The following is a 22,965-nucleotide window of genomic DNA, read 5'->3' on the forward strand; positions in this document are numbered from 1 at the left end:
AATATTTATTAAAGTTTTTTTAAAAAAAAATTACAGTACAAATAACGAAACAATGTAACACATATCATAAACATATTTTCTTAACTTCTTTGGACTTCCTCACATCCCCCGCTCCTGCGTTCCTAGTTTCTAAAAATTTAATCAGCAATTTATCTCATTAATTCCATTCTTGTTATCTAATTTTCCAATGTTGTGTCTCTAATTTTAGATATCGTTTATTCAAACCTTAAAAATTTAAATTTAGCCTAATACTTATCTAGAATTTATCTTTTCTTAAATTTAACTTATCTTCATACTTCACTTCATCTAGCTTAATGGTGCCAAGTTATTTTTAATCTAGCATCCTTCTTAACATTCATACAGTTTACAATATTTTTGTAGATAAATCTTGAATTTCTTCCAGTCTTCTTCTACCGTCTCCTCTCCCAGGTCTCGGATTCTGCCAGTCATCTCGGCCAGTTCCATGTAGTCTATCAGTTGCATCTGCCATTCTTCCAGTGTGGGTAAATCTTGGGATTTCCAGTGCTTGGCGACGAGTATCCTTGCTGCTGTTGTTGCATACATAAAAAATGTTCAGTCCTTCTTTAACACCCTCTGGCTGACAATACCCAGAAGGAAGGCCTCTGGTTTCTTAGGGAAGGTATACTTAAATACCCTTTTCAGCTCATTATATATCATTTCCCAGAAAGCCTTCACTCTAGGGCAGGTCCACCAGAGGTGAAAGAACGTTCCTTCACTTTCTTTATATTTCCAACATTTGTTATCAGACAAATGGTATATTTTTGCAAGTTTGACTGGGGTCATGTACCATCTATATATCATTTTCATAACATTTTCTTTCAAAGCATTACATGCAGTGAAATTCAACCCAGTGGTCCACAACCTCTCCCAGTCCTCAAACATGATATTATATCCAATGTCCTGTGCCCACTTTATCATAGCCGATTTGACCGTTTCATCTTGTGTGTTCCATTTTAACAGCAAGTTATACATTCTTGAAAGTACCTTAGTCTTAGGCTCTAACAATTCCGTTTCTAACTTCGATTTTTCCACCTGGAATCCTAACTTTTTGTCAAGTTTAAAAACTTCTTTAATCTGAGCGTAATGTAACCAACCTCGCACTTTGTCTTTCATTTTCTCCTGACTCTGCAATTTCCAGTTATCTCCATCTTTTTCTAATATTTCCCAATACTTCGGCCATTTGGCCTCCATATTGAGTCTTTTCCGGGCCTTAGCTTCCAATGGTGAAAGCCACCTTGGAGTTTTATTTTCCAGTAAGTCTTTGTATTTTGTCCAGACATTAAACACTGCTTTTCTGACAATATGGTTCTTGAAAGTCCTATTGATCTTAACCTTGTCATACCATAAATATGCATGCCAACCAAAAGCATTATTAAAACCTTCCAAGTCCAATACATCAGTGTCTTTGAGAAGCAGCCAATCTTTTAGCCAGCAGAAAGCTGCTGATTCATAGTACAACCTTAAGTCTGGCAGGGCAAAGCCCCCTCTTTCTTTCTTTCGCATCAGTTAATATCTTAAACTTAATTCTGGGCTTTTTGCCCTGCCAGACAAATTTGGAAATATCTCTCTGCCACTTCCGAAAGCACTCTGTTTTGTCCACAATCTGCAAAGTTTGAAACAAAAACAGCATTTTTGGCAATACATTCATCTTTATAGCAGTGATTCGGCCTAACAAGGAAAGTTTCAATCTTGTCCAACTTTCTAAGTCTCTCTTAATTTCTAACCAACATTTCTCATAATTGTCCTTAAATAGACTCAGATTTTTTGCTGTTATGTTTACCCCTAGGTATTTTACTTTTTTAACCACGTTTAACTCTGTCTCTTTCTGAAACCTTTCTTACTCTGTAACTGTCAAGTTTTTTTCCCAATACCTTAGTTTTTTGCTTATTTAATTTAAATCCCGCCACCCGACCAAACTCTTGAATCAATTGTAATACTCTTTTCGTACTAAATTCTGGCTCCTGTAAAGTCAAAACCAAGTCATCTGCAAAAGCTTTAAGTTTGTACTGTTTCGCTCCGACCTGAATTCCTTCCACCAACCGGTCCCCTCTAATCATATTCAAGAGCACCTCCAGGACCGAAATGAATAGCAATGGGGAAATAGGGCAGCCTTGTTGTGTTCCTTTTTCAATTTTAAACTCTTCTGTAACCACATTGTTGACTATCAGTTTGGCCTTTTGTTCTGAATAGATTGCATCTATCCCATTTTCAAAACCCCGTCCCACTCCCATCCCTTCCAGGATTTTCTTCATGAATTTCCAGGAAATATTGTCAAAGGCCTTCTCCGCATCTATAAAAATTAACACAGCTTTTGTGTTAATGTTTGTTTGCAAGAGTTCCAAAATGTCAATAATGTTCCTTGTGTTAGCAAACAAATGTCTACCTGGGAGAAAGCCTGCCTGGTCCTTATGAATTACTTCACTTAGTACTTTTTTGAATCTACTTGCTAAAATGTCTGCAAATATTTTGTAATCCACATTTAAGAGGGAGATGGGACGGTAATTCTTAAGTTGTGTCTTTTCCGTTTCCAGTTTGGGTATCAGTGTGATGAAGGCCTCTTTCCATGATTCCGGCGCCTTCTTCCCCTCCAAAATTTCGTTGCCTACCTCCATCAGTGGTTGTATCAAATAGTCTTTCAATGTCTTATAGTACTTGGAGGTAAGCCCATCTGGCTCTGGAGATTTGCCCAATTGCATGTTCTGAATGGCTTGTTCAATCTCTTGTCGTGTTATTTTACAATTCAGGATTGATCTGTTTTCTTGTGACAATTTCTTTATCATAAATTGTTCTATCTTAGCCTCATCTTGCGGCCCTTGAGTGCAGTGACTGGTCCAAGATCACCCAGTGGCTGAGTGGGGATTGAACCCTGGTCTCCCAGGTCCCAGTCTGACACTCAAACCACAACACCACACTGGCTCCCAGTGGTGGATGGGAGAAAGGGGGAGGGAAAAAAAGATGGGGAAGAAAAGGGGGGGTGAAATTAGATGGATTCATAAGGTACACAAAGGATCCAGGAGTTCCACACACACTGAATGTTGTTCTGTTGGGTGGGTGGTGCGGAATTCCAAAGACATTTTGTTAATACAGTGGTACTTCAGGTTAAGTACTTAATTCGTTCTGGAGGTCCGTACTTAACCTGAAACTGCTCTTAACCTGAAGCACCGCTTTAGCTAATGGGGCCTCCTGCTGCTGCTGCACCGCTGGAGCACGATTTCTGTTCTCACCCTGAAGCAAAGTTCTTAACCTTAAGCACTATTTCTCGGTTAGCGGAGTCTGTAACCTGAAGCGTATGTAACCTTAAGCATATGTAACCCGAGGTACCACCGTACTTTTATTAGGCTCAAAAAGACACAAAGCCATGCACAAGTTTTCAATTTCCCCAGAACTTCTCATCAAGCTGGATGTTAAGCAAAATTTGGAATGGGGTGGGGAGAGAAAGCATGACATGTTTCTGTCTGTAATTGATAATAGTCTTGTGATAGAATTTAGAACTTAACTGTGATGGAATATAGGACATTACTGGATTGACCTCACTAGGTGCAACACATTATGGTCCCTGTCCTGGGTCCTGAAATGATGAAGCTTGGATTAGAAAATGGAAATTTAGGAAGCTGCCTTATACCTAGTCAGATCACTGGTCCATTTTGCCCAGCAATGCCAACACTGATTGGCAGCGGCTCTCCAGAGTCTCTGACAGGAGTCTTTCCCTGCTCTACCCAGACACACGGAGACACCAGGGAATAAATCTGGGACCTTCTGCATGCAAAGCATGTGTTCCAACACATAGAGCCCTTGCCCTCTGTTGGCTTTAAATATTAGCTTCCCAAAAGGAGGACTTATGGTGACAGCTATCTCCATGGACAAACCTTATCCAGCTACAAACAAGCACCTTATATAGCTCAATATGAAGGTTTTCTCTCTCTCTTAATGATGCTTATTAATATAAGAGAGACAAGGGTTCACATCTCCTCATATTGCTGCTATTTTTACAACATACTGTTCACCAGTATTGTTTATACACTGTTAGTACCTCTGGAGGGGTCACGTTTGCTGGAGAAATTCAAAGCAATTCCCCCCCAAGGAAGTCTAGATTTGCATCAATCAAAAAACAGTTTCATTCCAAGGCACTGATTTGCTCCTTTTCCATATTTCCCCTGCATAGTCCAGCACATCATTAAACAACCCTCTTGGTTCTTGGTCCAGCTACGTCAGTCTCTTTCACCTCTCCTTGCTTTGGCCAAAATCTACGAAGCATGCTAATATGTGGTTTTTTTTTAACAATGCCTGGCACAGTCTCTTGAGAACAGGTATTGGTTTGCTCACGTCCTGCTTTCAGCACCTCCACCTTCAAATGGATGCATCAAATCCAGATCCCAGATGGCCTTTAAAACAAATATTTGTACAGTGCAACCCTTTTCTTCTCTCTGAGTCATTCAAAGAGATGTATGGTCACAGACAGCATACGAGAAGGTCAAATCTTCTCATGCTCTTCAGACAGAACTGATCGAGGGTGCTCTGAGCCCAGCTTCGGCTGGGGAGGGTGGGATATAAATACAGTGGTGCCTCGCAAGATGAAAAGAATCCGTTTCGCGATTCTCTTCGTCTAGCGGTTTTTTCGTCTTGCGAAGCAAGCCCATTGACGTCTTAGCGGATTAGCCCTATTAGCGGCTTAGCGGCTTTTAGCGGCTTTTAGTGGCTTGTCAGCTTAGCGGATAAGCAGATAAGCGGCTTAGCGGCTTAGAAAAAGGGGGGGAGGGGGAAAAAGTTGGAAAAACCCGCAATACATTTCATCTTGTGAAGCAAGCCCATAGGGAAATTCGTTTTGCGAAGCGCCTCCAAAACGGAAAACCCTTTCGTCTAGCGGGTTTTTCGTCTTGCGAGGCATTCCTCTTGTGGGGCACCACTGTAATCTATTATTATTATTATTATTATTATTATTATTATTATTATTATTCCAGACTCTTGCTATTTTGGGGTGGGAGTCAGTCACATACTGGCAAATTATGGTTGCACAATCTTAGTTGATTGAGAGGTCCTCTATAACAAACCTATTTTCCCTGAAGGAAAGTGATGGGTAAATGAGCTGGAAACTGTGGGATAATGCATCTTAGGAGACCGGTCCATTTGATAATCATATCTGATAATGCCTCAGAATGGTTGGAACCTAAACTGAACTCTAAAGAAAAGTAACACAAGAGATACAAGCTTTCTGCATGGAAAAGGTAGGAGCTGGAAAACATAGGAATGAGGCAGACGACCATGACTGCTTCAGATATTAGAAGTGTATTTCATTGTGTATGCTTGACAATGACACTTTGTATGTGAGTTGTAGTATTGTTGGGTATCTGTGGTTGATAGAGGTAATGTTTGAGGTAGTGAATTATAGTAGTGGCTGTGTGAAATGAGTGAGACTGGTTGGATGACCGTATGTTGTGGTGCTTGAAATTTTATATCACACTGCTGATTTCTCAGTGATGGCTCCGACCTGGTGGAACACTCTGTCCCATGAGACCAGGGCCCTGCAGGATTTAACTTCCTTCCGCAGGGCCTGTAAGACAGAACTATTCTGCCTGGCTTTCAATTTGAACTTAGGCTGATCTTTTATTCCTCTTCCTCCCCCCCTCCCCTTTTTATGAAGATTATCCGCTCTGGGATCCCACAGCTAATTTTCCCCTGGTCTCCTCACTGGCCCAAATAGGACTAATTTAGCCAGCTAGCCCTGGTGATCATCTAACATTTATTGGATGGATTTTTCCCCTAAATTGATTATTGGATTCTGAATTTATTGTTATTCATGTTTATTTTATGCTGTTTTTTGTTGCATCAGTTAAGAGTTTTAAATTTTTTGTTAGCCACCATGAGCCCGCTTTTCTGAACCAGGAAGGGTGGGGTATAAATAAAAAATTATTATTATTATTATATTCATTTTATATTATGTGTACGAGCTGCCCTGGGAACCACCCTGAAACCTGCAGGTATAGGGCGGTATATAAATTCAATCAATAAATCAATTTTTGGATATGGATATTGGCTATGTGTTTTGTTATGTGAATAATTTGGTGTGGGGTTTCTTTTGTTTTTGTTTTTTGGTACTTATTTTGTATGTGAGCCGCTTCAAGATCTTTTAGTCTATAAATAGAATTTAAAATTTAAAAAGCAAATTTTTTAAAAAAATAACTTCTGGATTTGCAAGTACAGCTGTGTTGTGAGTGACTTCATACAGTTTCGCAGCAGAACCTAGCCTTGATATCTCAAATGAACAATTCACCCCATTCCTGCAATTATCGCTGGAATTATTGTTATGCCATATGAGAGTACCATCGTGAAAGTCTGAAACCACTAACTGCACAGAGCACCTTCTACTGGAATTAATAGGGTTTTGTATCTCATAAACAAGGTGCACTCCTTGAAGCCCACTTCTGCTCTCTTGTTTAAATAAATGGACTTGGCCGTCACGGCAGTGATTTAATGCTCTGGGAGACACAGGATGTGAATGAGTGTTTGCGTGCAAGCTTTCCATTAAAAACAGCAATGTGCAAAACAAATAAAAGGCTTCCTTAATTAAACAGCAAAGTGTTTCCATAAAGTCTGTTGTTATGAAGGGCTGCATCAGCCTTCCCCAGCCTGGTGTCTTCTAGATGCCTTAGACTACAAGTCCCATCAGCCCCAGATAGCATGGCTTTGCTGGCTAGGGCTGATGGGAGTTGTAGTACAAAAAAAATTCAAGAGCCCCAGGTTGGGGAAAAACTGGTCTGTAATGAAAATAGGCTTGATGCTGCATATGTTAAGTACATTTTTAAACCTCATTGATTTCAGTGCTAAAGAGTTAAAGGTAAAGGTAAAGGGACCCCTGACCATTAGGTCCAGTTGTGACCAACTCTGGGGTTGCAGCGCTCATCTCGCTTTATTGGCCAAGGGAGCTGGTGTACAGCTTCCGGGTCATGTGGCCAGCATGACTAAGCGCTTCTGGTGAACCAGAGCAGTGCACGGAAATGCAGTTTACCTTCCCGCTGCAGTGGTACCTATTTATCTACTTGCACTTTGACGTGCTTTCGAACTGCTAGGTTAGCAGGAGCAGGGACCGAGCAATGGGAGCTCACCCCATTGCAGGGATTCGAAACGCCGACCTTCTGATCGGCAATTCCAAGGCTCTGTGGTTTAACCCACAGTGCCACCCACGTCCTGGTCGCTAAAGAGTTAGGTAAATGCTTATTTATCCCATTGAATTCTTTGTGATGTAAGAATCATGAACCAATCTTGCTGACCATGGTGCAGTTAGGTAATTCTGGACCCTGGATTTAATGGTCCTACTGTGGAGATTGGGAGAGCTCTTTGGTGATAATGCATATTCAGAATATGGCAAGGCAGCTGTCTTTTCTTCATTTGGGGATCCTCCTGGTCATTCTGTTTAGGGTGGTCCTGGAGCTCTACTCCAAACACCTACCTCTATAGTACCAGTGATTGCTGATAGGATTAATGTAATAACCCTGCCTCAATGAATCATGTTGGAACAAAGAGGAACTCAGAATACATGAATGATGATCCAGTTGTGGATCGAAGACAAGAATGAGACAAATATATTAACTTGTAGGGCTGGTGTGTTCCTCAGTCTGGGGCCTGATGTGGGATTTTAGGATGGAGGCCTTGCATAGTTGGGATAGGGGGAGCCAGCTGGCCTTTATCTCCTTCACCCATCAACATTGCCTGATTTCTCCTTTTGATAGGGTTTTTGGGTGTTGGATTTGCTGAGAAGACTGGATAACTTTCCCTGAAAGACAGTGAAAAATAGCACCCTAAAATTCTCCATGCTAGTTTGGGTAGTGAAAATGGGTGGCAGCATTTCACTTAATATTCTTGCCCAGGGAGAGGGAGGCAAAATACTTTAATCCCCGCCCCCCTCAGAATCTCTCTTAATGTTGAATGAAACTCTAATGTTAATTTATAATGGGGGATAAAGGCAGTCACCCATCATTTCCCTCAACAATGTTAAAATAAAACGAAACAATACTGAAACTGGATCCAGTATTGATTGGCTTAATCCACTCTGGAGGAACTCCGGGCCTGTAAATTTCATCCACTTTGGCCAAAAGGTGAAAAAGTTTTTCGATTCCCCATTATAGTGAATATGTAGCACAGAACTACATTTAAATAGAGCGGCTCAGAACCTGAAAGTGATTAAGGGGGGGGGGGCAAAGAGAGCAAAGAGCAGCACAAAAACAGACTGATTTTTTTAAAAAAATGCACAGATACAAGGCACATACTGGGGGCCCTACTATTTGAAATCCTTTCCGCTGGCGGTGTGGAATATTAAACCTGGCACCGTCTGATGTGGCCCCTCACCTATTTAAGGGCTCCTGTGGCCTCTGTTGCAGAGCTGCTCAGAGTTGGAACACACACAAACACACAGTTGCTGTTTTGTTGATACTGCTGTGTCACTCGAGGCAGAACACACCTTCAAGGCAGCCTGAGGCTGTGGATGACCAGTGAACCAGTTGACCCACATAACCCTGTGGCAGCCTTCACCAACATGGTGACTTCCAGATATTTTGGACTACAAATCCCCTCATCTGCATGTGGCTGAGGGTGATGAGAGCTCTGGTCCAAAACATCTGGAGGGCACTAAGTTGGAGTACCTAAGAAAGAAGGCCTCCTGAGATATCTCTTGAAGCAGCAGGGCCATTGTAAGGTAATGAGGCCTATGATTCTATGACTGACGCTCAAGAGAAGCTCTACTGTAGCACTGTTCAGTCAGTTATGTTTTTGTCTGCTGAGATCAAAGCATTAGGTAGCTTTCTTCATGAATTAGCAACCCATTTGAGGGGTATGGAGCTTTGAAAACATCTCGTCTCCTTACCTTTGGCACAGTGTGGTGCCCGATGCCCTTTTCAATAATGCACAAAGACTTTGGGGGCATGTACAGTTTCCTTGTTTGTAAACTGGATTGCTCTCCAGCTGGGGCCTTAAGGCTACCCATGATCTGTAGAGCGTATACCAAGGCCTGGAAGGAACTGGTCACGTGATAATGTCTTACTTTCTTTCCTGCCCCCCACCAACTCAATACAGTTTGCTTTCTAAGTTGCAGAAACTGTGCCTTCAGCTCCCTTCTCCAATCTTGTTGCCCAGCCAGCAAAGAGGTCTTGTGAAGTCAAAACTCTTCATGGGAAGATGGGGCCGTTACGTCGAAAGATAAAAGCCATACAATGGAGCTCAGTGGCTTGGGGGGATTCCATGACCTCAGTGGGAGGACAAGCTCTGATGGGGGTGGGGAGTTTGGCTTTCAGCTGGTTGCATGTGTTGCAGGTGATGTGCTTTAATAAAGACATGGTTTTGGTGCAATGCATGAAACGGAGGCGTAAGCATGGGGACTGAATGTGGCCCTCCAGACCTTTCTATCTGGCCCTTGAAACTCTTTCCAGGACATGTCCCCACTTCCAAGACAACAATGCTCTCCTGCCCTGCTCAATGTCTCATACTCTCCAGCATTTCTCTGATGAAAATATGGATGTCATTAATAATAATAATATGGGACGCGGGTGGCGCTTTGGGTAAAACCTCAGTGCCTAGGACTTGCCGGTCGTATGGTTGGCGGTTCGAATCCCCACGGCGGTGTGAGCTCCCGTCTTTCGGTCCCAGCTCCTGCCCACCTAGCAGTTCGAAAGCACCTTTAAGTGCAAGTAGATAAATAGGTACCGCTTTATAGCGGGAAGGTAAACGGCGTTTCCATGTGCTGTGCGGGTGCTGGCTCACCAGAGCAGCTTCATCACGCTGGCCACGTGACCCGGAAGTGTCTCATGTGTGGAGCTGTTCATGTGTGGAGTGAGCCACTGTATGCAGATTTGCATCCACTACTCTGGTTCCCCAGCACCATCACCAATGTCCTGTGACCCTCAGAAGGTTGCACATTAGGGAATGCAACCCTTGGGCTGAAAGGGGTTGTTTAATTCTGTTTCGGCACATCTTGCTCCTTCATTCCTGATTAGAGGGACAAAAAACTCTGTGTTTAGAACCTTAATCCAGAACCTGTTGCAGGTCACACCAGTCTTGGAGGGAGAGTTTGAGAAGAAACGAGTGCTTGGTTTTTGAATGAAATGGATTTGTGCCTTCGTGAATCCAGCCTTCCGACACCAGGTATCAATGACCCCCTCACTCGATCCCTCAGAACTGACTGCCTCTCATTTTGTCCAGTCTCTTTGACTCCCTTTCCCTCATGTACATGAAAAATGTAGAGCATCTATTGTGCAAGCGAAAAGGTCATTGGTTCAATTCCTGGTGCCTTTGGCTAGGGATGGGACTCTAGCTGTATGGAGCATTGGTAATGGAGAAATTCATTTCAATGTGGATTTTAATGTGAAACTACATAATTTGCAGTTTCTGAAGCAATATGCAAATGGAAACACAAGTATCCTTCTAAAATCTGTACAGTGGAACCTTGGTTCTTGCACACCTTGGTACTCGAACATTTTGGCTCCCAAACACAGAAAACCCAAAAATAAGTTTTCCGGTTTTTGAACATTTTTTGAAAGGTGAACGTCCAATGCGGCTGTCGGCTATTGTTTCCGGGATGCCTGCCCCAATCGTAGCTGTCAAACTTCCCCTTTTTTTGCGGGAAATTCTCTTATTCCAGGGCTGTTTCCCACTGCTTCCCGCGGCTATCTCGGATTGCTAGATATCCTGTAGACTCTCCCCAGGACAGTTGAGGCTGCTGATCCCTTATTTTCAAATCTGAAAGTTGACAGCTATGGCCCCAATTGGAAACCACGCCTTGGTTTTCAAATGTTTCGGAAGTCAAATGGACTTCCAGAACAGGTTATGTTTGAGAACCAAGGTACCACTGTACTTCTTTAAATTTTGCAGTCAGTTCTCAAAGCAAATAATGTGTGCATTAGGGGAAAGTCTGCATAAAAATCCATACATTAGTGAACGTAACATATAAAATACATTACATTAAGGAAAACTCCTTGTGGAAATGTGTATATTAGGAGAAAATTGGTGGTGAATTTTAATGAGGACATTTTTAAAAAAACCACACTCATGCACAAATGTTCACAAATCTAAGATGGAAAAAGGAGAAATCAACACTGACAAATCCATTCATTCCAAACCATTGATCTTACTTTGGATAAGGCGGCTTGTATCTTGGGCTGGCCTTAATGTTTGTAGTTACTAAATACTGATGTTTGCCCTCACTTTATCCTCAAATCTCATTTTTAATTTAAAGCTTTCTCCCTCTCTCCCCATCCCTTTAAGAACAAAAACATTTTTTTTATTTCATTACTTGGCATTTAAAATATATTTGGCCTCACCTGAGAGAGCTTTCGGCAACTGTGTCATCAATTTTTCTGCAAGCACCGAAGTAGCTCTTGTCTGTCATACCTGGCACCATGACAGAAAAACACTTTAACTATTGTAACTTTGGCTGAATCAAAGGGGAGGGGGTTGTCACAATGACTGGTCTCAGAATTGAAAAGCACATCACTTTCAGTGATTTTTCTGGAATTGCTTTGCTGCAAAAAGGATTAAAGTGGTGGCCTATTCACAAAGCTGTGCTTCCTCTCATGTTCCTGGTTGGCTAGTATCACTTGTGTGACCTGTTCAGGAAATATTGCCCTCTCTCTAAATTTTGCCTCCAGTGATCTGTGCCCTCACTCTAAGCTAGCTTAATTTAACCTACTGCGAACTCAGGCGGTAGCCAAAGTGTTTGTCCACAGACAGCTGCACACAATAGCTCAGCTGGTTAGAGTGTGGTGCTGATGATGCCAAGGTTGCAGGTTCGACAGCTACATATTCCACATTGGACTAAATGAACCTAAGAGTCCCTTCCAATTCTACAATTCTGTCATTGGGTTTTGGCATCTCCAGTGAGGTTTGATCATCCTATGAAGGAGAATGAAGTCCTACTCAGGGCTGAAAGTGCCACCAAAGAAACAACAGAGTAGTTGGGGGGAGGGGGGGGGAGAAAATGGCAACAGAAGCCTGAACGTTCTCAGCAGTACGAAGTTATTCTCAGCAGGAAAAAGCACTGCTGAGCAGATTTCTTTTTACCCTGAAAAGCAAAACAAGGGAATAATCAAAGCATCCCTAATTGTAACCTGGTTGCGATATCATGAGCAAATTTGAAATTAATCAGTGCTTTCCAATGCCGCAATGACCAAACTTCAGATTCAATGTTTTAAAAAATGCATGAGTGGATTCTAGCTTTAATTCTCCATATTGTCTCCTTCTCTCAGTCGTGTGTCACTAAAGGTAAAGGACCCCTGGATGGTTAAGTCCAGTCAAAGGCGACTATGGGGTTGCGGCGCTCATCTCGCTTGCAGGCTGAGGGAGCAGCCAGTGTTTGTCCACAGACAGCTTTCCGGGTCATGTGGCTACCATGACTAAACTGCTTCTGGTACAACGGAACAATGTGACGGAAACCAGAGTGCATGGAAACGCTGCATGGAAACGCTGCTTACCTTCCCCGCTACAGTGGTACCTATTTATCTACTTGCACTAGCATGCTTTCGAACTGTTAAGTTGGCAGGATCTGGGACAGAGCAACGGGAGCTCACCCTCTTGTGGGGATTTGAACTGCCGACCTTCCGATTGGCAAGCCCAAGAGGCTCAGTGGTTTAGACCACAGTGCCACCTGCGTCCCACTATGTGTCACTAGCAAACTCTGAGTGGCAGGAAAATTGGAACGCCACTCCTGACACCCAATGGTACCTATCAGTGCTGTTTGAACAATCCATCGCTGAACCTCTTTGGATGAACAGACTGCACTTTCCACTGAATGAAACATTTGTAAAGAGAAGGAGGGTTGTCTGAATCCACGCTGAGCCAGGCTTAGAAAGAAAAGCCCCCAACAAGTGGTCTTGAAGGCCACCCTAAAACATGACTGGCTCCTTTAATAGGCTTCAAAGTTTTATTTATATCCACTTTGAATAACTGCAGCTGAGACTTAAGATCGACAGATTTAATGACAGCAAGCTGGCACTCGTCCAAATCTGCAAATAGAGCCACTAAAACTCTTTGCAGCTATAAAATTTGTTTAATGCAAGAAATCATAACCTGCCTCTCTTCCACCACCCTTCCAAGCCTGGCATTTTTATAATTAGCATGAGGAGAAATCTCCCTTTCATCCCTCCAGAGCAGCCAGTGTTTTTATGGATCATTCAATGAAAAATGGAAGTAAAGATTTAATTTAATTTAATTTTTTCTTTTCCTTTTTCTTTTTTAAAAGGGAGTTTTAAAAGCCGCAACTTTGGGTGACATTTAAATCAGATATAGGACTTTTATTTCTTATGTACTTATTGCATTTCTACCCCACCCTTCCTCCAAGGAGCTCAAGATGGTGCATACTTCTCTACATCCTCACAACAACTCTGAGGTTGTGAGACAGCAACTGGCTCAAGTTCACCCAGTGGGCTTCATGACTGAGCTGGGATTTGAACCCAAGTCCCAGTCCAACACTCTAGCTCCTAAACCACAAACCACCTCCCGCCAACATTGTATCAGATTATGTACACTCATAAATGGGGGTGTACAATTATTCCTCTCTCCACTTAGATACATGGGTTTGGGTACTGCAAACCTTGCTATCTTCCCCAGAACAGTTGAACCACCACTTCTTGAAACATCCATGTCATTGTGGTATGCATTTGCCTTTTCATGTGACTAAGAGCCAAAGATGTGAGGTGGAGGTAGGGCAAAGCACAGCAAACCAATGCCATGTGTGTTCTGCACGAGGCTGTGAGAAAATGGTGATGGGAGGCGAGTTATATATTTTATTTTATTTGTAAATCTTTATCGAGCACTCAGTCAGAAAACTCTTAACAGGTACTGTAGCATCTTAGTCAGAATTCCCCAAGGCCAACTGATGCAATGGGGCAGCCACTTGGATTTTATCCACGTGGGACTCAGCTACAGTACATTAGTAAAAAAAACACCAATGTTTTGAATGCATTATAAACATGCAACACCAGATGGCGCTGGAGAGAGAGAAAAAAATGATGCAATTTTTACATAGTGTTTTTTTTCCCCCTTTTGTTCCTGTGTACAGATCCACCTGTGGTTGCCCCATTGAAATATAAACCTGGGATGGAACATGAACTGTTTGGGGCAGTGGCCAGCCAGATGACCATGGGAAGCCCACGAGAAGGACATGAGCACAATAGCAACTCTTGTCTCCCCACCTGTGATTTTCAGCAACTGGTATTCAGAGGCACGCTGTCTCCAGCAGTGAAGGTAGAACACAGCTGTCTTGGTTAGGAAGCCATCAAGTCTTCCAGGCCAGAGCAAAGTGGTGAGCTGGAAGTAGGGATAGAGGAGAAATTTGATTCTGTTCGTATTTAAAGGCATACCTACCTCGTTTGTGCTTTCCGACACAACACACAAACCTAAGCACAGACATCCTGTGAAATTTTGAAGCGCAGTTCTCTAGCTAAGTAACGTGTACAAAAATGCATATATTGGGGTAAAGTGTGCATTGAAATGCATGTATTAGGTTTTTTTTAAGTGCAAAAACTTCAGGGAATATTGCATGCAAAAATGTATATATTTGGAGAAACTGGCACTAAAATCCTGATGAAATTTCATGAACAAAAAAACAGCAAGGAGATGTGGAAATTTGCTGAAGTGAGCTTAAGACTGGAAACATGAGAAACAAGAGAGCAACCAAAATTGACAGATTTCCCATCCTTGATTGCAAGCATTTTTATATATATAAAAAATCCACTTCCAAGTCAGACTAAGTTTTGATTATTAGGGCTCTTGCTTGAATAACAGTTGATGGCTCTTGTTTCTTTGGCTGATGGAGGTCAGTGCAGTGCAAACACACCAGCAAGGTTGGCTCTGCCAGTGCTTTTGCACCTTGCTACCCTTCCTCCTAAAGGTTTGTATAGTTGAGCTATGGTTTTCCCAGTAGTGATGTATGGAAGTGAGAGCTGGACCATAAAGAAGGCTGATGGCCAAAGAATTGATGCTTTTGAATTATGGTGCTGGAGGAGACTCTTGAGAGTCCCATGGACTGCAAGAAGATAAACCTATCCATTCTTAAGTAAATCAGCCCTGAGTGCTCACTGGAAGGACAGATCCTGAAGCTGAGACGCCAATACTTTGGCCACCTCATGAGAAGAGAAGACTCCCTGGAAAAGACTCTGATGTTGGGAAAGATGGAGGGCACAAGGAGAAGGGACGACAGAGGACGAGATGGTGGGACAGTGTTCTTGAAGCTACCAGCATGAGTTTGACCAAACTGTGGGAGACAGTGGAAGACAGGAGTGCCTGGCATGCTCTGGTCCATGGGGTCACGAAGAGTCAGACACGACTAAACACCTAAACAACAACAACACCCTTCCTCCTACTACTGGTGCTGCTCCGTCCCAGTAAGCAACAGAGAACTAACTGCCAGGAAAGTGGCAGAGCAGGTCTATCCTACCCAGCAACTCACTTCCGTGTATGCCTCACTACATCCACTGAGCCTGAAGGCTATATGAGAAATATTGCAATTTAGGCTGTATTCCCAATCCCATTCACCTGGGATCAAGGTGCATTGAATTCAGTGAGACTTACTATGGAGTAGACATAATTAAATTGCAGTTTTAAGAAACAAAACAAAAATCACCATAGAATCATGGAGCTGGAAGGGACCATGAGGATCATCTAGACCAACCCCTGCAATGCAGGAATCTTTTGTCCAATGAGGGGATCAAACCCACAACCCTGATATTAACAGTCTCATGTTCTGAGCGATCTCTCATTTTAAGAAAAAATGGCTGTGTGTGTTACAATCCTAACACACTTACTTTCCAGTGAGCTAAATTAAATTAAGTGGAGCTGACTTTTGAGTTGCCATGCATAGGATTGGGCCTTTAGAGTAACATACTGGTGCCAAAAGAGCCTTGGAAAAAATCAGTGTGTTCTCAGCTGTCAGTCTTGCTGATTAAAATTGGCTTTAGCTGATTCATCTACTGATTAAACCGATTAAAGCTTCTAGCCCTACTTAAATACTCAACACTAGACATAAGAGCCCTGCTGAAACAAGAATTAAATTCACAGCGTCTCATCAAGCGGCAGCAGCAGAGTAACCAAAAGGGGGGGATGGGAAAGGAATATAACTGGATTATGATAAGCAAAGGGAAAAATGCTGACTCTGTTTTTCCCCCTCTCTCTTATTCTTTTAACTCCTAGGTTTATTTCCTATCCTTTGAACTCTTTCCCCCAAAGAGGCATGAAAAATTGAGAAGTGTGGGGAATACACAGGATCTCCTCTTCAGATGCAGGTGAAAAATACATATGTAGTCATTTATTTACTGAAACCAGGAATAATCGTAATGAGACGAGGGAGCTGGTCTCGTTCAATTGCCTCTGTCTACAAATGAAGGTGGGAAGACGCAGGGAAGGTAAAACCTTCTGTACCAGGTTGTTGAAAGCTGTGTCTGATGCATGAATGGGATGGTGTGTTGGAAAGGCAACCAAATATAGGGGTGCCTACTTTTTCTGCCAGTCCCTGTCATGAACAACGGCTTGATCTGCAGATACTCAGAACATAAGAAGTAAAGTCACTCAGAGAAGATTTGCACTGAAGGACAGCCTTGCAAATTCATCAGTTAAGAAGATCACTGCTAGATTGGGTGACCAATTACATATCTCCCCAAAAAGAGGACACACAGTGCCAGAAGAAAGGACACAGATTTGCAAAAACTCTGCACGTGTTAATTTATATGCAAAGCTGTAAATTTAGAAATAATGGCTAACAGAAATTCGTATTGCCATTGTGGGGAAGACTGCAACCAGGGGTGCTTCCAGAAAGTCTGCTATTTTCAGGTGGAATTCAATCACTAACTGGCAAATCAAGATTCCATAAATATACTTGATTGGATGATCTTGTGCAAGAAACCCAATTCCTCGAGAGGCCATACTTCTTGCAGTATAGAAACTGATGGGAAAATCCAGTGGAAAGTGTGGGATAACATTTGGTTTGACGTGCCATCTAGCCTCCCCATGAACAAATCCTCACTAAGTATCCAATGTTGTCTAATTGCACTGTAAACTTATCAGGATGAATGTTCAAGAAGTAGCTTGTCGAGAAGAATCCCAGGTGACCCGTGCTCTTACTCACTCTGCTTTGCAAGTGTGAACAGCTGGCTTGAGGCCTCAAGACTCACCCATCTTAGGGCTCTTTATCTTTAAAGTGGAATTGGGTCAAATGACTCTTTTGAACAGAGGACGGTTGTCCGACAGCCCTTCAAATAGAGGACTGGCCTCCACAACATAGGACATCTTGTCACCCGACAGCTGGCTCAGACCAAAGTCCAGCTTCCTGTGGTCAGTTGTAACTCCTCTCTCAACTAGTGCTACAGTGAAATTTTCTTCCCTGATTTTTTTTTTTAATCAAGTATTCTCCATCAATTAATAAAACTGCAATGGAAAATGATTCAAAGAGAAGGGTGAACAGCAATGGTGAAATTCTCATGGGCGGGATGCAGAGTTTGGTTTGAACTCCCCTTACTTTTGAGGTGGCTAAGGAGCATTGTGAATGCCATTTCTTCCATTCTGCAAATAATGGAGCCCTGCACTCTGCAACCTTCCTGAGTGCCACACATCCTGAAAACTTGTGATGTTCCTTGGCTGTGCTTTCCTGTCAGCACAGTAAGGTGGGGAGACTGTGCACTGTATGCCTGGCAGCTGTTAGTTGGAAAGAGACATATTTGTTACTTTTAAAGAACTGGGCACATTTCTTCTTCTTCCTTTTTTAAGTAAAAGGGAGGACTTCTTCTAAGCACAAGTTCAGCTGCCATCTCAGGCACTTGGAGTTGGCCCTCCCAGTGCATCACTGATAGCCCAGGAAAGACATCATAAAGAAACATAACCCATGAGGCTTCTTCATATCAGGAAGGGCAGGTAAAAGGTAAAGGTAAAGGGACCCCTGACCATTAGGTCCAGTCACGGACAACTCTGGGGTTGCAGTGCTCATCTTGCTTTATTGGCCGAGGGAGCCAGCATACAGCTTCCGGGTCATGTGGCCAGCATGTTTACCTTCCCACCGGAGCGGTACCTATTTATCTACTTGAACTTTGTGCTTTTGAACTACTAGGTTGGCAGGAGCAGAGACCAAGCAACGGGAGCTCACCCCATCGCGGGGATTCGAACTGCCGACCTTCTGATCGGCAAGTCCTAGGCTCTGTGGTTTAACCCACAGTGCCACACGCATCCCTGTATAGGATTGTAGCCTTTATTTATTAGATGGCCCATATATATATGCAGCCAGCACCACTTCACAATAAGAGAGATTTCTGTGAGGGTGAAGCGAAAATACCTCTTCTAAAAATCTACCATCTGCAAATCTATCTATCATCTATCTATCTATCTATCTATCTATCTATCTATCTATCTATCTATCTATCTATCATCTATCTATCTATCTATCTATCTATCTATCTATCTATCTAATCTGTCATCTATCTATCTCTATCATCTATCATCTATTGTTAAGTGTGTCATGCTATTCATCAGCTGGATGCTGTTTTAATTGATTAATCCAGGTAAGTAATCAAATAAAGTCTGTTTTGACTATAGCAGACCAACACGGCTACCCATCTGTAACACAAATAAAGTCTGCAACTCTAAATCCAGGGCATCTGGCAATACTTATACTGCAAAAGAAGGAGCCAGCCTGCAGTGGCTCCTATGCCATAAACACTCCATAGGAAGGTGAGCCTGAGCTTCTGCAAAGCAGTAGGCAAAATGCCAGGCCAGAGGGATGCCGTGATTTCCAAGAGCAGAGAGGAAAATGATGACTGCACCTTTAAAGGCAATAGTTGCCACTTGTCCCCTTCCAGGGTAATCACCAGTTCATGTGGAAAAAGAAGCACCTTGTTTGCAATATACGCATATAGACATAAATTTCACACTTCGTTAGCCTTAGGGTTCCCAGAAGGCTCCTTTGCATTGCTGGGGTGAGAGAAAGGAGGGGGGGGAGAGAGAGAAGGATATGACCTTGCAGAAGCTTTGTTGGTGTCTGTCCGGGGATGAGGCTGAGAGGATCCATCTTCTATTTCTTGTTCTGCACAAGAGATTATTGTCTGCAGCTGCACCGAGCAGCCCACAGGGACATCTTGACACTGTTTGTGATCTCACAAGGAATGCCAGGGTCAAGCGTAAAATGGCTGTCAGGGAAGGTTAGAGCTATGTCAACACAGAGAGCATTTGGCTGTACCCAAGGAATCAATCCCCCAAAGGTGGGTTGTTTCCGCAGCCCCGTGTAAGCCTGTGTACTACAAAACAACATTTCCCTAGTCTTAGGTGTCATTGCAACAATCCTTTTGCAGAAGCTCTTGTTTCTAAGGTGAGAACTTCAAGCCTGCTAAGAAATCACACTTTTGCCCAGAGAAGCTAGTGAAGGGTCAGGCCATGCCCTGCCCATGCCTTGTCTTCGGCTTGGCAAATCTGGCTATTTTCCATAAATACAGGAGAATAGGTTGGTTCATTCTAAGACCACATATGACCTCAAATTGGACAACATCATGCTCTTGATGACATCCCCAAGTTCATGATGTAAGAGCTGCTTAATAGTGGAATAAAGGTAAAGGTAAAGCTACCCCTGCCCGTATGGGCCAGTTGTGTCCGACTCTAGGGTTGTGCGCCCATCTCACTTAAGAGGCCAGGGGCCAGCGCTGTCCAGAGACACTTCCGGGTCACGTGGCCAGCGTGACGAAGCTGCTCTGGCGAGCCAGCACCAGCGCAGCACACGGAAACGCCGTTTACCTTTCCAGCTATAAAGCGGTACCTATTTATTTACTTGCACTTAAAGGTGCTTTCGAACTGCTAGGTGGGCAGGAGCTGGGACCGAAAGACGGGAGCTCACCCCGCCGCGGGGATTCGAACCGCCGACCATGCGATCGGCAAGCCCTAGGCACTGAGGTTTTACCCACAGCGCCACCCGCGTCCCATAATAGTGGAATAGACTCTCACAAAAGGTGGTGGACTCTCCTTCCTTGGAGGTTTTAAAGCAGAGGTTGCGTGGTCATCTGCCATGTATGACCTAGCTGAGATTCCTGCATTGTAGGGGGCCGGATTAGATGACCCTTGGGGTCCCTTCCAATTCTTCAATTCTATGACTCTATGATGGCATCTCTTCTCATGAGCTCACAACCCAACTTGCCTGGCTGCTGCATTAGTAGATACATTGGTCACAAGGAGGAAATCTGGAGGGGTTTTTTCAGCCTCTCTGCAGTATAGGTTTTGGTTGCCCTGGATTACAGCTTGGATTACAATACTTACTGGAGAAGGGCTATGAGGAAGTAGGTTGTGTCAGTCTGCGCGGACAGTGCTGAACTAAAGCCAAGCTCCTATTTGAAGTGGCCTTTTTGTTATTAAGAGAGAGGCAAATTCTCTGCTTACCTCATATTTCAAAAGTAAGAACTCTGAATTTACTTAGTTTGCTCACCCCACTACCCGAGTTACCAAATACCGTATTTTTTGCTCTATAAGACTCACTTTTTCCCTCCTAAAAAGTAAGGGGAAATGTGTGTGCGTCTTATGGGGTGAATGTAGGCTGTGCAGCTATCCCAGAAGCCAGAACAGCAAGAGAGATTGCTGCTTTCCCTGCGCAGCGATCCCTCTTGCTGTTCCGGCTTCTGAGATTCAGAATATTTTTTTTCTTGTTTTCCTCCTCCAAAAACTAGGTGCGTCTTGTGGCCTGGTGCGTCTTATAGAGCGAAAAATACAGTACTTCCCCAACCTTCAGAGGGAGTCAATGGTTTCACCTAGTGAGATGTGTTTTCGAATATGCAGATAAATCTGAATTTCCATGTGGGTGTTTTTTTATTTAAAAAATCAGAGTGATGCACTACAGACTTACTTGTGATCACTTTCAAAACTGTCATTGGCCAGGAATAGACTGATTACCTATATCTATACCTAAGCATTCACCTCACTCAGGTGAAACGGTGTTGACCAATCAAGTGCATCCTTGGGTCCAATGGAGAGAGCCATGTTTCCTCTGCAACTTCTCTTCCTCTGATACTAGTAATGTGTCATAAAATAAAACATGGGGCATTCTCTGTCCCTTCACTTTATTGCCTGCTCTTTACGGTGGTGTGGAAATTCGGGACATAATGGTATTGCTCTAATTGTTTTATTTCATGCTACTGGGAGACTTCAGGTGGCAGATTTTAAATTTTGTTTTATTTGCTTTTGACATCAGCCACAGCTCCTGTAATGACGTTTCATTCCATCCTCAGTCCCTGTGTTTAACGGGACAGAAAGTAGGTGTACAAAGGGTTTCAGGCTGCATTATAGTCTTATCATCTTTGGCTGGGAAACGAATCCTAGAGCCCAAAATGGGTTGTGATAAGTCGGGGTCTTATCATTATACTGTCATCCCTCCTGAGTGAGAATGTTATGCTGTATGTATCCTGACAGGCTGGGTGGAGGGGGGATACCTCCCCAAAACAACAATGTAAATCCGAAAGGGAATTGCAAGCAGGGTGCAAATGGTCGAAGGATGAATAGGGCAAAGTCAAGAGCAGTGCTGGTTACCTGATCTTGCACTTTATTTGCTGGTAAATGGCAGTAGCGGGCTAATGGCATACCCTCTATGAAGCATTTTTAACAGGTGGGTGGGGCGACACACCAATCACACTTCAAATGAAGCATTGGGAGCACACTCAGAATGGTGAGAGCCATGACTGCAGAAGAAGAACTTTCTACCACTCACCCTGCCAAAAGCAGGGCTTGCATTCTGTGACTCATTCAGTGCAGAAAGTGGCAAGGATTTGTGCAACCAGGAGCTCCCAAGGTGAGCTCCTGAATGGGAACTCCCCAATGCAGCCAGTCCTGGCAGGAAGGAGGGGAGGAGGGGGAGGGTTGCATTCAGGACCGAATTCAGTGCCAAAAGCAAGCCCCACTTATGATAGGGGTCAGGGGCTCTCAGTCGAGAACTTCTGTGACAGGTTTGCATTTGGAAGTAAATTTAATTTCGCCATAGAATGCAAGCAAGCCCTGCTCACATCAAGAACTGGCTGCTAGGTAAGATCTCCCAAGTAGAAAACAATGGTGCCCAATTTAAAAGAGGCTGAATGCAAGCCCAGCTTGCAGAGGAACAACTGAGTGTACACTGTAAGGATAGCTGACATTGTACCTGCCCCACACCTGATGTCAAATGATATTAGGTGTGGAGCAGATGGAAAGGACTAGAGATAAATGGCTTCATGGGTACAACTGGGAATCCTCATATGAACCAGAGGTTCCCCACTGATGGTACCTTTGAAGATATTTTTTTTCTCTCTCTCTCTCCACAAGGCTGGCTCCAGGTGTGTGTGGCTTTTTTTGGCAAGGGAGACTGTCAGCAAAGTGCCTTCCATTGGCCCCATATTTGCATGTGTTGGTGGGAGGCTAACCTTGTAGAGTGGCAAAACAATGGCCTGTTTTTTGCTTCTTAAAATGGATGCAAAGAACTACAGAGCATCTTCTCCCGTCCTGTGCTCCAAACACCTTCCCCAAATCTGCTCCAGAGGGTTGAGGAAGAAAGTGCTAAACACATTTAGGGGGTGCACGGTGGAAGAAGTGGGGGGGGGGAGAAGTCCCACTGAACAGGTGTAAATCCTGGCATTGACATGGAGTTTGCAGGAATGACAAGATGGTTACAGAATGAGGACAGAAAGGGCAAATTCAAATGATGGGTGTGCTTGTTCCCACTCACCTCTGATTGGCCTAGAAATAAAGTGAGCTTGCTTTTGGGGGGTCTGGAGGGGATGGCAATTATTTTCTGAGCCAAACGGAGGCCCTTCTCATCAGCTTTCCTTTACTTTTACCCTCCCCTTCCTCTTTAAGTCTTACCTGGTTGGGCAGCGACGGCAGGAGCAAGGTCAGCATTCAATTGCAGAAGTCCTCATGAGAATCCCATCTCTAACAGATCACCAGGCATTCTGGCTGTACTATCTATTAGCACGCTCAGGATGCCAG

At 43.5% G+C, this 22,965-nt stretch overlaps 1 long non-coding RNA gene across 1 annotated transcript in view; it reads right to left on the reverse strand.

Moving 5' to 3' along the window:
• Positions 1 to 12,772, reverse strand: part of LOC309345223 — a 434,352-nt gene extending 421,580 nt beyond the window's left edge. The window contains exon 1 of the long non-coding RNA XR_014158113.1: positions 12,494 to 12,772. This is a non-coding gene — a long non-coding RNA (uncharacterized lncRNA). The remainder of the gene's footprint in view (positions 1 to 12,493) is intronic.
• Between the last annotated feature and the right edge of the window lie 10,193 nt (positions 12,773 to 22,965).

This window comes from Podarcis erhardii (genome assembly GCF_964252035.2).
Source record: "Podarcis erhardii genome assembly, chromosome: 6".
Lineage (NCBI taxonomy): Eukaryota > Metazoa > Chordata > Lepidosauria > Squamata > Lacertidae > Podarcis > Podarcis erhardii.